We start from the raw sequence: 15,299 nt of genomic DNA on the forward strand, positions 1-15,299 counted from the left end.
GAATCATGAAAGAAGGTTGTACACGTGAAGAGACCTGGAGATAGGAACGTTTCAGATTGGTTATATAATAGTAAGACAGAGATTTAAGATGCAGGTTCTAAATTTTAAGACATTTCCAGGGGCAGATGTGGAGCCTGACCACAATTTATTGGTTATGAACTGTAGATTAAAACTGCAGAAACTGGAAAAATGTAGGAATTTAAGGCGATGGGACCTGGATGAACTGAAAAAACCAGTGGTTGTAGAGAGTTTCAGAGGGAGTATTAGGAAACAATTGACAAGAACAGGGGAAAGGAATAAAGTAGAGGAAGAATGGGTAGCTTTGAAGGATGAAATAGTGAAGGCAGAAGAGGATGCATATATAAAAAGACGAGGGCTGGTAGAAATCCTTGGGGAGCACAAGAGATATTGAATTAAATTGATGAAAGGAAAAAATATAAAAAATTAGTAAATGAAGCAGTCTAAAAAAGATATTGACAGGAAGTGCAAAAAGGCTAAACAGGAATGGCTAGAGGAAAAATGTAAGGATGTAGAAGCATATATCACTAGTGTAAAATTAAAAAGATCTTTGGAGAAAAGAGAACACCTGCATGAATATCAATATTTCAGACGGAAAACCAGTCCTAAGCAAAGAAGGGAAAGGAGAAGGGTGGAAGGAGTATGTAGAGGGTCTATACAAGGGGGATGCACTTGATGGCAATACTATGGAAATGGAAGAGGACGTAAATGAAGATGAGATCGGAGATATAATACTGTGTGATAAATTTGATAGAGCACTTAAAGCCTAAATCGAAACTATGCCCCGGGAGCAGACAACATTCCTTTAGAACTATTGATAGCCTTGGGAGAGTCAGTCAGCACAAAACTCTTCCATATGGTAAGCAACATGTGTGATACAGGCGAAACACCCTCAGACTTCAAGAAGAACATAATAATTCCAGTTCCAAAGAACGCACGTGCTGATAGGTGTAAAAATTACAGAACTATCAGTTTAATAAATCACAATTGCAAAATAGTAACACGAATTCTTTACAGAAGAATGGAAAAACAAGTAGAATGGTTCAAATGGCTCTGAGCACTATGGGACTCAACTGCTGAGGTCATTAGTCCCCTAGAACTTAGAACTAGTTAAACCTAACTAACCTAAGGACATCACAAACATCCATGCCCGAGGCAGGATTCGAACCTGCGACCGTAGCGGTCTTGCGGTTCCAGACTGCAGCGCCTTTAACCGCACGGCCACTTCGGCCGGCAAAACAAGTAGAAACCGACCTCAGGGAACATTAGTTTGGATTCCGTAGAAATGTAGGAACATGCGAGACAATACTGACCCATCTTCTCATAGAAGATAGGTTAAGAAACGGCAAACCTACATTTATAACTTTTGAAGACTTAGGAAAAGCTTTTGACAATGTTGACTGGAATACTCTCTTTCAAATTCTAAAGGTGGAAGTGGTAAAATATACGGAGCGGTAAGCTATTTACAATTCGTGCAGAAATCAGATGGCGCGAAAGGGAAGCAGTGGTTGAGAAGTGACTGATACAGGATTGTAGCCTATCCTCTGTGTTATTCAAGCTGTATGTTGAGCAAGCAGTAAAGGAAAAAAAGAAAAAAGTTGGAGAAGAAACAAAAACTGGAAGAGAAATTGAACGGAATGGATAGTGTCTTGAAAGGAGGATATAAGATGAACATAAACAAAAAAAAAACGAGGATAATGAAATATAGTCGAATTAAATCAGGTAATGCTGAGGGAATTAGATTAGGTTCAAAATGGTTCGAATGACTCTGAGCACTATGGGCTTAACATCTGAGGTCATCAGTCTCCTAGAACTTAGAATTATTTAAACCTAACTAATCTAAGGACATCAATCACATCCATGCCCGTGGCAGGATTCGAACCTGCGACAGTAGCGGTCGCGCGGTTCCAGACTGAAATGCCGAGATCCGCTAGGCCACACCGGCCGGCATTAGATTAGGAAACAAGACACTAAAAGTAGTAGATGAGTTTCGCTATTTTGGCAGCAAAATAACTGATGATGGTCGAAACAGAGAGGATACAAACTGTAGAGTGACAATGGCAAGAAAAGTGTTTCTGAAGAAGAGAAATTTGTTAACATCGAGTATAGATTTAAATGTCAGTAAGTCTTTTCAGAAAGTATTTGTGTGGGGTGTAGCCACGTATGAAAGTGAAACATTGACTATAAACAGTTTACACAAGAATAGAATAGAAGCTTTTGAAATGTGGTGCTACAGAGCAATGTTGAAGATTAGATGGGTAGATCACGTAACTAATGAGGAGGTACTGAACAGAAATGGAGAGAAGAGGAATTAGTGGCACATCCTGACTAGCAGAAGGTATCTGTTGGTAAGATACTTTCTCAGGCATCAAGGGATCACCAGCTTAGTACCGGAGGGAAGCGTGGGGGATAAAAATCGTAGAGGGATACCAACAAATGAATACAGTCAGCTGATACAGAAGGATGTAGGTTGCATTAGTTACTCGGAGATGAAGAGGCTGGCATTGGATAGAGTAGCATGGAGAGTCAGTCTTTGGACTGCAGACCACAACAACAACTTGCGCAGAGCATGACGTACAATCTGTTTAAACTTTGCCCATATTTTCTCTATGTCCATCATCGTGGAACTAAATGATTGCAAACCATTATATATGTCTAACATCTGCTTATTCGGTCGTTCTAGTAGAATCACTCTCCTAGCCTTTTTGATTGATTTATTAACTTTCGCAACCCTAGTAGCTATGATGACATCATGACCACTAATCCCCGTCTCTACACTGACGCCATCGATAAGCTCCGCCCTGTTTGTAACTACAAGGTCTAAATCCACTGCGCGTGGGTTGCCGAACTAGCTGCTCAAGACAGTTTTCGGAAAACGTGTTCTAAAGTACTTCGAAAAACTGTCTACACTTCCTGCAACGAATCCATAGATGTTCCAGTCTATACTTGGTTGGTTAAAGTCGCCTCCAGTTAGTATTGCATGATCTAGGTATCTACACGCTACCACCGTAGACTTACTTTGATTGACTCTAGAACTGTCCGAGTGGAATCGCGTGGCCGGCAAGAACATCGAACAATTAACTTGATTTGCCCTAGACTGTTATAAATGACCAGATAGCTTCACTGCCACACTCAGTTTCAGTCTCAAAAGAGACAGTATTTTTGTCAACAGCTATGAACTCACCCGCTCCTATGGCGCCTATTCTGTTCTTCTGGTAAATGTTCCATGATTCGCTAAATATTTCAGAACTTTTTATTTCGGGTTTTAGCCAGCTCTCGATCCAAATAATAATTTGAGAGTGAAAAATTTCATGGAGGACAGCCAATTCGGTAACTTTGTTACGAACACTTCGACATATTAGTGATAAAATTTTGACAGTCGAAGTAATTTTATTGCAAACGCGATCTGATGTCCCTAAACTGCGAATCCACTGGGGAGTGTTCATCAGAGTATCTCAAACTACCATCTAGCCTAAAAGATGCCCATGTGCATCCACAAGTACTCTGCTACACGAGTACCTGATTCCTTTGCTTTCTCGCAATGTAATTTTACAGTTTCTTAAAATTTAATTCTAATGAAGACATCCTTGGAAGCGTCGAAACCTAGGTCAGTCTACCAAACAGTTATTTGTAATCTGTAGGCCTGTATGATTCCTACGCTGAAACCTATACTATTGCTGAGAGACAGCCATGTTTAAAACTGCAGCATATGTAAATGCTAGTGAAACGAGCAGCAATGACATATTCTTGATCCTCACGAATATTTCACTGTTGATTTCTGTATACGTTGCGATTTCCGAGGGTGTGGTTAGGCAGGAACCTAGACCACACAGTGGTACGTACACCTCTCTCTTACGAAGTCAAAGGAAGCCGCAACAATGGCGAAGGTTCCGGTCGAAAATGCGCATGGTCGGAAAGTACACGGAGCCATCTCACAGACAACAGTCTGTAGTTCTTTCAGGGCCGGTTCGAGAACGTTTTTCCACACGAGCGACTTTTCGTTTGGTGCTTCCCTCCCCCTTATTCCTAATCCACTTTTCACCAGCGTCTGACTTCGCTACTAACAGTGATATGCATTGTTTACTAATCTTGCTCCTGAATGACCCTGGCGCTCCTCTCAGTTGGGCGCCCCAAGCGACGGCTTGTTTCTAAAAATGGTTGGTTCAAATGGTTCTAAGCACTATGCGACTTAACTTCTGAGGTCATCAGTCGCCTAGAACTTAGAACTAATTAAACCTAACTAACCTAAGGACATCACACACATCCATGCCCGAGGCAGGATTCGAACCTGCGACCGTAGCGGTCGCTCGGCTCCAGACTGCAGCGCCCAGAACCGCACGGCCACTCCGGCCGGCGGCTTGTTTCTCTTAGACCTTAAACTAGCCCTGTCATTATTATCATGCATAACTGTTTACTTGTGTTTCATACGATTTTTCTTTTACCTTGACTGAACTAAACGTATTCTGAACTCAGACATAATGAGATATCTTGAATAAAGTAACCTCTTCCACGCTGGATTTCGAAAACACCTATCATGTGAAAGCCAATTACTACTCTTCTCAGATGACGTCCTGAAAGGCACGTATCAAGACAGTCAGATGGACACAGTATCCTTGACTTCCGAAAGAGAGTCGACTCACTACCACACCAATGCTTATTAGTACAACACTATATTCATATCGAGTATCAAACAGTACTTGTAACTGGATTGGTCGCAGCATTCCATCTCGGGTACGGAGCTGTTGACAGATGTAGAAGTAACTTTAGCTGTGTGGCACAGGGAGGTGTGTTAATAATAATCTAAGACTTTTGCAAATTTGAAAATTTGTGGAAGGTCTTATGGGACCAAACTGCTGACGTCATCGGTCCCAATGCTTACGCACTACTTAATCTAACTTAAACTAACTTACGCTCAGGACAACACACACACCCATGCCCGAGGGAGGAGTCGAACCTCCGACGGTGGGACCCGCGCGAACCGTGACAAGACGCCCTGACAGCGCAGCTACCCCGCGCGCTTGTCTGTAGGTAAATTCTGCCAGGAGAAAGCTGAACATATATTCATTCATATCTTGATAAGAGTTAACAGTGATGCAGAAATTAGTAACTCGTTTTAAATGTTCAGAAATATAAAGCTTTACAAATGCAAAAACCCGGTGCCGAAATTCTTTGACTACAGTATCAGTGAATCGCAGTTGGAATTGGTCAACCCATACATATGCCTGACTCTAACAATTCATTCTTTTCAAAATCATCACTCTTTTAAGGCTCGTTCTATGATTGAAAGCAATGACAACTTTTCTCATCTGCTGGCCTGCTACGCCTAATCCGAGGATTTTCTTTCAGGGTTTACTCCATCAGCTTTTGAAGATCCCTCTTCACCACAAGGCAGTGGTTCCACTCCTCATTTGCCCTTAGGAGGTAAAGGGTGCCTCCTCCGCCAGCTGCGCCATACCAAAGATGTTCTCCGCCGTAGCTTCCGTTAAGGACTTCGCCATATCCCTGCAAGGATTTCATAATGGTAAGGAATAAGGAGAGGTTTAGGATAGGGGACAGGCTAATGATAGGTCATTGTGGGACACACTTCGTCTCTCTCCTCCCTTTGGCCTATCCGGCATGGGTGACCCTGCTGGTTACTACGCTACCGCCAGCATAGCCCTCCGGATCCAGAGCACGCAAACCTCCTCGCCCGCACGGATAGTGCTACGTTAAGACGGTGTCCCCCGAGGAGGTCCCTCAAAGAGGCAAACAGACCATGTATAAAACTTATCTCCTGCAAATCATGATGTATAGTCTAGAGGCATGTGTCATAAATAAAAGAGAATAGATTCAAAACCAAGCATGTGAAATCGAGAATGAAATTTTCACTCTACAGTGGAGTGTGCGCTGATATGAAACTTCCTGGCACACAGTTTTAATCTGCCAGGAAGTTTCATGTGAAATCAAGTTCCTTAGGTCAGCTCTACAAAAAACTAGGAGAGACAGAGTCAGGAATGATTATGTCAGGAGAGACCTGCAAGTGACATTGACTACAGAGGAAAGAATGAGTGCTTTGAGATTGAAGTGGTTCGGTCATGTGAAACGAATGCACCCGACTCGAACTCCACGCCAGTACTTGGAGATGGAGATGCCAGGAAGAAGACCAATTGGGCGGCCTAGGAGGAGATGGACAGACCACGCTAAGGAAGATCTCAAGAGGAGAGGAGTAACATGGGATGTAATGGAGAGGGAAAAGCTATACCAGCACAGAATCCAATGGAGGCATATCGTTCACAAAGTTCCTACCTGGCTCGCTGGAAGGAAATCCTGATGATGATCACTCTTTTGACTGGTTTGATGCAGTCCGCCACGATTTCTAAGTAGTGCTGCCACATGTTATCTCACTCTTCCTTTTTTTTTTTATTGGTACCTTTTGGAAAGGAGCCTCTCACATAGGTTAAAAATTGCGAGTGGCTGACTACACCCTTGTCTGACCCTCTTGATTTACTTGGATTTTTCAGATATTTTGATATCTATAGTTGTATTTGCGCAGTTTGTTCCAGAAGAAATGGTCAGTATTTGGGACCGATGACCGTTGCAGTCTGGTCCCTTTAATCCCACAAACCAACCAGTATTGAGGGATATGACAGGAACCGTCATGGGCTCTAAAATGCATACCTTAGAAGCTAAGAGCACTTCTTCATATTTGATACTATGAATCAAAGCTCTTCTATTTCAAATTCTTTCCTTTCCATATTTTGAGACGTGGCAGTATGGACAAAAAGAAAAAGGAAAAATGTCCGGTAAACCTGGGCTATAGTGTGCATCCCGGTACCAGAACCTTAAGAGCAATGAATACTTGTTCGTCTTTGCTACAGTTAAACACGTATTTTCTACGGCAGAAGCGCTCATAGCTCTTAAGATATTGCTATGCATTTTAGAGTCCATCTTTGCTAGACATTTTTTGTTTTGTTTTGGTCCATAGTATCTACTCCCAAAATATGGAAAGCAAAGAACTTTTAGTAAAAGAGATTTGTTTCACAATACTGGTTTGGAAGATGAAGTTTTCATACCTCTTACCGTATGCGGATTAGGGCTCATGTTTATTAAACTTTTATTTGTTTGCTATCCCTGCAAACTGACCATTCTCCTGGAACACCAAATCTTTTAAGAAGATTACGAGTACCGATACTGATAATAGTATCCTTTCTTCCATTATATTCCATTAAAGTCTTCTATCTATTAGGTCAAACGCCTTCATGTAAGTATTCTATAATGCTATTTGAGTCGCTTTTCATATCTGTTGTTTTATAATAGAGACCAATACGTTGTCTGTGCAACAGTGGCGGTGTCAGGGGTGCACCAGAGCCCACTCAAAATTTTCTTGGCCCACCCTCAGGCCCACTCAATATAGACGGACAAATTTCATAATCAAAGTCCAAAGCCAAACGTTATTTTATAAAATTAAAATAATTTTTACACAGTTATAGACACACGACAGATCACTCCGTTAATTTGTTAAGCAATTTTTTAATATCCCATATTAAAGCCGTAAAATAAAAGAAACACATTCTAAATGGATTTTATGATGACATTGTTAACATCGACCTGTCCGTTGATCCGTAACTGTTGAACAACGCGTGAACGAACTAGTCGATCGATGTATCGAATTAATGGTTTTTCCCCTCTGTGTGTTTTGTGTTTGCGCCTGTGTTAGTTTGCATTAACGGCAAACAATAAATTAACGTGGCAAACTGTCCTAGAATATCAGATTTCCTTAGTCGGCAACAAAAATTTATTTAACCAAATGAGGACGTTATGTACAACATCTCTGTCTGTGAATGCAGAGGTTAGTTTCCACGATTTAGAAAGTGATATGGAAGAAATTGTGTTTGATGAAGAAGAAATGGATGTCGGAAAAGAATTTAAGTAGTTGGGAAATGAAAAGCACGGTGTAAACAAAGGTAAAGATTTATTTCTATTCCTAGCGATAACACTAGCAGCCTTAATCCATCTGATTCCATTTTGTGGTATGTCTACGAAACCTACTGACAAACCAAAACAGCCTCTATAAAATCATTTTCTTTTTCGCGTGTTTGGAGACAGAAAAAGAAATTTCAAGCCAGCTTGGTACAAAATTCATCATCCAAGGCTAGAACGTAGTATTGATGATGCATATTTTCCTGTCTGTCGACTTTTTCGACCCCGAATTCAAGGCACAAAAAGAGAGTTGCTTAGTTTCGTAAGTGAGGGTTTTTTAGTTTTGTAAGTGAGGGCTTTACTAAATGGAAAAGAGCACCAGAGTCTAATTCCGGCTTTAAACAGCATGAGAACAGCTTCACACACAAATATCTCTGTAGTTACTTGGGAGCCTTTCAAAAATTTAAAATGTAAGTTTGTGTTTTTGTGAGTGGGTCGGCAGAGCATCAAATGTTTATTGCAACAGAAATGAAAATGAAAAGTGGAATTAAAAAGTTTACTAGATGGGACTGTCAATATACTTCATGTCTGGATGTGAAGAAGACAACTGAAGCTATAGTTGTAACCCGAGTAAACATTAAGGCATAAATTTCAAAACGAGCTGCAGAAACATCTGGATTTGGTGCAAGGCTGAATTGTTCTTTTGTTTTTCAGGGTCAACAGAAACATCCGATCTCACGCGTCGGCTTTGACCCGTGACGTAAGGGTGTTGTGGTGTGTGACGTCATTACGGCGCGGAGTTTGGTTTGTGAGTGTGGCGTGTTTGTAGATGTTGCCTCGTTGACGTTACCTTAGTAGGAGTTTTAGGGCCTGTAATATATAGTTTACCTTTTTACTGTACTTTTTGTTTTAACGTCGTCTATGAGGCTTTTATCAGTTTGCCATTAGATTGTTCAATCTTTATGGTCTATATGTTTTGTCGCTACTCGTTATGTCTAATGAATCAACATTGTTTTTTTCTTTTTTTTATTTGTTTCTTTTTTTTATCTTTTGATTGACCTACACATTGATCTGTAGCGTAGCCCTGAATACGAGGTTAGGTAGGGAGTTTTTTTTTGGCGGGGGGGGGGGGGGGGAGTCAGAGGGGGGCGCAGCCCCCCCCTGCCTGGCCTTGAGTACCACTTGTTTATTATTATCTTTGTTTGCTATCAATGTTAGCAGATTGTTCTTGTGAAACCTTTGTGTGTGTTGTTTTTCTATGTGTTTTCGTCTTTGTGATACGTATGCAACGTTTCTATATCCGCCATATTGGAATTGTCGTTTCCGCTATATTTGTGACGTCATGAGTCAAAGCCGACGGGTTAGATCGGACGCTTCCGTATTTCCGTTTTTCATGTATGCTTGTTTACATGCTTGATAGAAAAGTGCATGTCACGATCTGATTTTCTTCAGGGCAAAGACTTTGTGATATTGTTGCTGCAATCAACGTAGTAGAAGCTACAAGGGATCTGTTCAGTCAAATGCGTAGATCAGACTCGGATTTCACTTATATGTGGAAAGAAAGTGTAGATGTGCCAGCAAAAATAAATGCTTCTATTCCCACAGATTCCTCTTCTTGTAGTTTAATTAGAAAGTTGCCATAACATCTTGAGTAAATAAAGACAGCATGTAAACTATACAACCAACTGGCTTCAAATCTTTAGTATTTGATAAAGCTTTATGTATGATAGACACTGAACTAGGGAATAATTAAAGGACTCAATATAATAGTCTAAACCTAAAAAGTGAATGTTTTATGGATAAACGAAATTATTCATAGAAAACTGAATCGTTGGAGGCACAAGAACGGAGTGAAGAATGGCAATTTACTTGCATTGCTCCAGTTGTTAGAGCAATATAAATTTACTTAACATGATTTATACAAATTAAGTCAAATAGCAGTGGCTATTCCAGCTTTCTCTGCATCACGTGAAAGAACATTTTCGCGTATGCGACGTGAAGTAAGTCATGTAAGGAATTCAGTGTCTGATTACCGCCTGAGTTATATGTGTATTCCAGAAATAGAAGAACTTTGACAAAGACTTGATTTGCAAAGAGTGGTTGATGATTTTGCTATCTGTCACAAAAGACGGATTAATCTGTTTCAAAAATAAGTAAACACCGGTTTCTTATTTGTATTTCACAGTTTTTCCATTTTTTCTCAGTGGTGTCTGTTTTCCGGCAGAACATAAAAAAATATATACTCTCGAAGACGTTTGTTTTGAGGCATAATTTGTTTTTGTTGTGTGGCATATCGAGAAGGGGTTTCATTCGTATCGGAGTATGTTATATGTGGACACTATATAGTATATATAGTTCCTAAAGTCACCGGCAGAGGTCGGGCCAAAACTACACGTTTACGATACTATCAGCATCATCAAACAATTGCCTGTGGCCCTGGCGAATGTTTTGTGCACTCCGCTTTGCTTTGTGTTGTGTGTTGATCGTTGTTTTGTGTTCACAGTTTGAAATGACTAAATATGGTCAATGGAGGGGTTAGAGTGCGACCTTGACAACACCACAAAATACTGGCGATCCCAAATGAGCATATTTTAGTTATGCTTTCGCAGGATCCAGAACGTGGACGTAGGCTGACAGTCCTTACCCGCTTAAGAGTGGGAGGCGTGCCTTGTTCCCCCTGCTCCGCCAGCACACCCTTAGGAGGAACTGGCTCCGGCCCTCTCCTCTCTGGCCGACAAACATTCTCGATTGTTTATGCAGCAGCCTGCAACCACGATATAGTGCCCGAATATATCTTTAATAGCGTATATGTGTATCGGAAAATATAGCTATTCTGTAATTCATTATATTGTAAATCACTTGATTGTAACTTTGACGCAGTCTGTCCAGCCATGGCTGGTAGGTAAATGACGAAGACCTGGTAATAAATGGCAATGTATATAGGAGTACTATAGTTTTCAATACAAGAACGGAAATATTTTTTCAGTGTTTCGCTGTTAATGAGCGATTGCGTGTATTAAAATATGGTTTATGTATACTGGTTACCCGTACTGAAGTTTCTGATGGAAAGAAAATGTCAGGCTATGTAGATTAAGGGGAGGCTGGCATTTTTGGAAGTGCCCGGGTTATATTCATCCAGAATTTGAGAATGAGAGCGCGCAGGGACTTCCGATAAACTTTCAAGTAATTTCAAACTTTTCGAAACTTTTTCTCGCTGAGTTAGTAGTGAAGAGATAGCAAATTAAAACTTCATGCCTGATGCTGCCGTTGTACTGCATAAACGGCGGAAACGTAGTATATGATAATTTTTTTCCCATTTGGGGGGGGGGGGGGGAGGGGGGCAAATGATGAAGGAAAAAAATTTATCACTGTCTACGTTTCCGCCGTCTATGCAGTACAACGGCAGCAGCAGGTATGACGTTTTAATTTGCAAACTCTTTACTACTAACTCTATTCGCAATGCGCTTTGCAGACAGTATCCACATAAACGACTAACTGTCCCTTCAAAATTATGATACAAACGGTTCAGGACATACGTCACAAATATTGAGATGTGTGAAAAACTAGCTTTTGCTTAAAATGTGGTGCAAATTACCCAGATTATATTCATGCAGTATTTGATAATCAGAGCACGTAACGACTTCCAACAAATTTTAACCATAATTTCAAACTTACCGTAAGCGTAGTTTTCCTTTACGTGCTTAATGTAAAATATTCAACTCATTAACTCGATTGGCAAGCGGATGTATGAAGCTATTTTATACTTGGGGGTTGATTCTTTCACAGTTTTTCACTAAAACTTAACTTTTCACTGCCACTGTGCACAGAAATCAACATAGTTCACTGTTTTTCAAGGAAAAACAATAGCATGAGCTATTTGGACTTAGTAAAAGGCAAGGAGATACAATTTTCTGGTAGAGGGGGGGGGGGGGGGGGGGCGTGACAAAGCAATGATGCCCTAGACTAGGAAAAAAAAATAACTCGATGCAAATACATAAATGTACAAAAGAAGTACAAGCATACAGTGATAACAGCACATGGACTAAATTTAACCTGTACTGCAAACCAAATATAAACCAAATATGGCATTTTATTATGTCTATTATAATAAATTTATGGGCGGAATGATGTAAGGCAGTAAATTAATGTTTCAAGTCACATTCTACCATTCATATTTATTCGTGTGAACTCAAGGCTAGGCCCAACCATATTATAATGTGACGCACCTTTGTGACACGTGGTAGAGCCGCCACTGCTTTGAAAGACACCCCATGCCCTTCCTAAACTATTCTGCTCCTATAAATGAAGAGTTTCATTTGTTATTGATACTCTATTACAGTTTATTTTGTATATATCATATATGGCACATCTACCAGGCTTATATCTCTGCAATTTCCTCCTCCTTTTTTGAGAGGTGTAACATTGACATTCTTGCCTGTGCCTGGAATTTTTCTTTGTAGCTTCAGAAACATAACACCATATTTTATGTGACTCTGCACTACCGGTACGTAATTCTGTCTTTTCCTCTTCCCTTGCGGTTTTTGCTTTTTGAAAGTGCTTCATCAAGTTTTTGAACTATAGGCAGGCCTTCTGAATTTCCTGTATAAGCTACTTTTGTTACCTCGATATCTTCTGTAGTTATAGGTATTCATCACTGGTCGTAAATAAAACGCAACGAAGAATCTCATGTTGTTGCTTTATACTTGCCGGTGTGTCACAGCACAGATCTCTTTACTGTTATTATATTTATTTTGGAACTTATACAGCAACCATTTGATTCTTCAACAGGTCTGTAAAAAAATACAATTAAAAAGCTTATCGAACATTAATTACCGTACAGACGAATAGCGAAATAACAGACATCTACTGCAGAAGTTTAAATAACTATCGTAGTACCTACAGTGGGAAATAACTAATGAAAACGTAGAAGAACTTGAAAGGCCACATTTGTAATACCCCTTAAAGCTGACGCAAAAATCTAAGAATACACACATAAAGCAAAAGTATAATCACTATATATTTAACACAGTACTAACGTCAAGGTCCCATGGTGTAATGGTTAGCACTCTGGACTCTGAATCCAGCGATCCGAGTTCAAATCTCGGTGGGACCTGATTATTTTTTTCCCTTTCCTGCCATTAATTTCAAAGGTCATTAATGATATTCTGTATTACAAGCCGATTCATAACATGTATTCTACATCTACGTTAGCTTTTCTTACGGATGATACCAAATGAAGATTCGTCTTGCATCAGTCAATGTTCCGTCGTGATGAACACTGGGCAGTGCCTTCCAGGATGGTATTTTAAAAGAAGGATATTAAGACGAAGAAACTGTAACACGAAAACCTTCGAAACCGAAGGTCGAAGTGACAACGTTTCTCTTTCCACAACAGTACAATGAGTACGACTAAACCTTTACCACTGTCTGATAGACATCAAAGAAAACCAGAGTAACTTCACAGTAAGAGGGGAGGTACATTCACACAACACAAGAAATAAACATTACATTGACACGCCCCAGGTAAGGATGAAGAAAACCCAAAAGTGCCATAACTACATGGGGATTAAGCCATTCAACAAACTGCCTATAACACTGAGGGAAATGCCGGTACAGCAACTAGGGAAGAAACTAAAAAATTGGCAGATTCTGAATACAACCTACAATGTTCTGGAATTCAAAGAAAACTTGAGACGCCTCCAGAACGATTGATGATTATAGCATGTAGTGAAAATATAGGCGGTATCAGATTTTGTGACAAATTTGATCCAAGGAGATGTATAACTGTAAATACTTTTTTTTCTGTATATTTAAAAAAAACTAATTGGTACCTTTAAAAAAACCTGCATGTATGAATTGTATTGTGTTTTGGTGCCTTTCCTTGTACAACACTAAGTTGTTTAACGACAATAAAATTTGATTTGATTTGATTTAAAAGTGCTAGTGAGCAGTAAGAGCGTGAAGTAAAATTGTGAATGGAAAACCAGACTTTTCAAAACAGACTCAGCATCTCTTTTGAATTTAGTTTGCGGTACCTTCGGAAGAAGCGACTGATATCTCAATTGGCAGAACAGACATCGACGCTCCTTTTTGCTTTTATTTTATTCCGCACGTAGTTTTACATAAAAAAAACCTAGCGCTTTAATATGCCGCAGTAACAAATGTTTGAATGTTTCCTACAACTGCAGTCGTTTCATAAAGTACATAAGAGATTCACGTATCGTTACGGTAAGGTACCGGTAATAAGTTGTGTACATTATTGCATCAATATGCATGAAAATTTTGTTTTCATAACAATCCCTTTGTAAAGGACGAATGTTGAACAACGGTGCTGTGAATGACAGTGCACCGAAGTTTCATTTTACGTTAGATTCTCGGTTCTCCCAGAGTTGTCTAGCGTCGGAAACGTGAACTACAATTAGACACACTACGTGCGAAAACTAAACTGACACTCGGTGTGGTGGTTGGTGTGAGCGGCCGGAAAAGTATTTTCCATGTACTGTCGCTCCCATCAACCAGTGCGCGGTTAACTTTGCGCGTGTAGCAATAATATATTAGCCCAGGGTGAAATATTTGAGTACTTGCGCCTGCCTTGATTTGTTCAGCTCCATTCAATTTCTTTATATGCCTTGTGTGGACGTCGCCGATTCTTAGCCATCTATATGACTGCCTTGATCCAGAGCTTTAAGTATGTCATCTGAGAAAAATGTGAGTTGGGTTTGACCTGATAGACATTTTCGAAATCCATGCTGGTTGGCAAGACATTTTCGAAGTCCATGCTGGTTGGCATTGAGGTCGTTCAGTTCAAGATATATCATTACATTTGAGCTCAGATATGTCCTAAAGTTTCACAACAAGTCAGTGTCAAGGATATTGGCCAATAGTTTTGTGGATCTCTTATACTATCCTTGTAGACGGGTGCGACCAGTGCCTTTTTCCAAGAACTGGGCACGGTTTATCGTTCAAGGGATCTACGAGAGATTATAGTTAAGTGCAAACTCAGTATAGAATCTGACAGGGATTCAATTGGGCAAACTCAGTATAGAATCTGACAGGGATTCAATTGGGCCCTCGAGCTGTGTTCAGTTTTAACGATTTCAGCTGTTTCCCAACACCACTGACACTAATACTTATTTCATTCATCTTTTCAGGGGAATGAGGATTAAATTAGGGCAGTTCTCCTGGGTTTTCCTATGTAAAGGACATTTGGAAATGGAGTTAGCCCTAAGCATTTCAGCTTTTGCTTTGCTACCCTCAACTTCAGTTGCTGTCTCATTCACTATGGACTGGACACTAACTTTGATGCCACTAGCAGCCTTTACATACGACCAGAATTTTTTTGGGTTCTGTGAAAGATCACCTGACAGTGTTCTGCTACAGCA

At 40.1% G+C, this 15,299-nt stretch overlaps 1 non-coding gene across 1 annotated transcript; it reads left to right on the plus strand.

Moving 5' to 3' along the window:
• Positions 1-12,958: 12,958 nt before the first annotated feature.
• Trnaq-cug lies at positions 12,959-13,030 on the plus strand. The gene has a single exon. It is a non-coding gene; the product is annotated as a tRNA-Gln (tRNA).
• Positions 13,031-15,299: the final 2,269 nt, after the last annotated feature.

The sequence above is a fragment of the Schistocerca piceifrons genome, chromosome 2, assembly GCF_021461385.2.
Source record: "Schistocerca piceifrons isolate TAMUIC-IGC-003096 chromosome 2, iqSchPice1.1, whole genome shotgun sequence".
NCBI classification, from domain to species: domain Eukaryota; kingdom Metazoa; phylum Arthropoda; class Insecta; order Orthoptera; family Acrididae; genus Schistocerca; species Schistocerca piceifrons.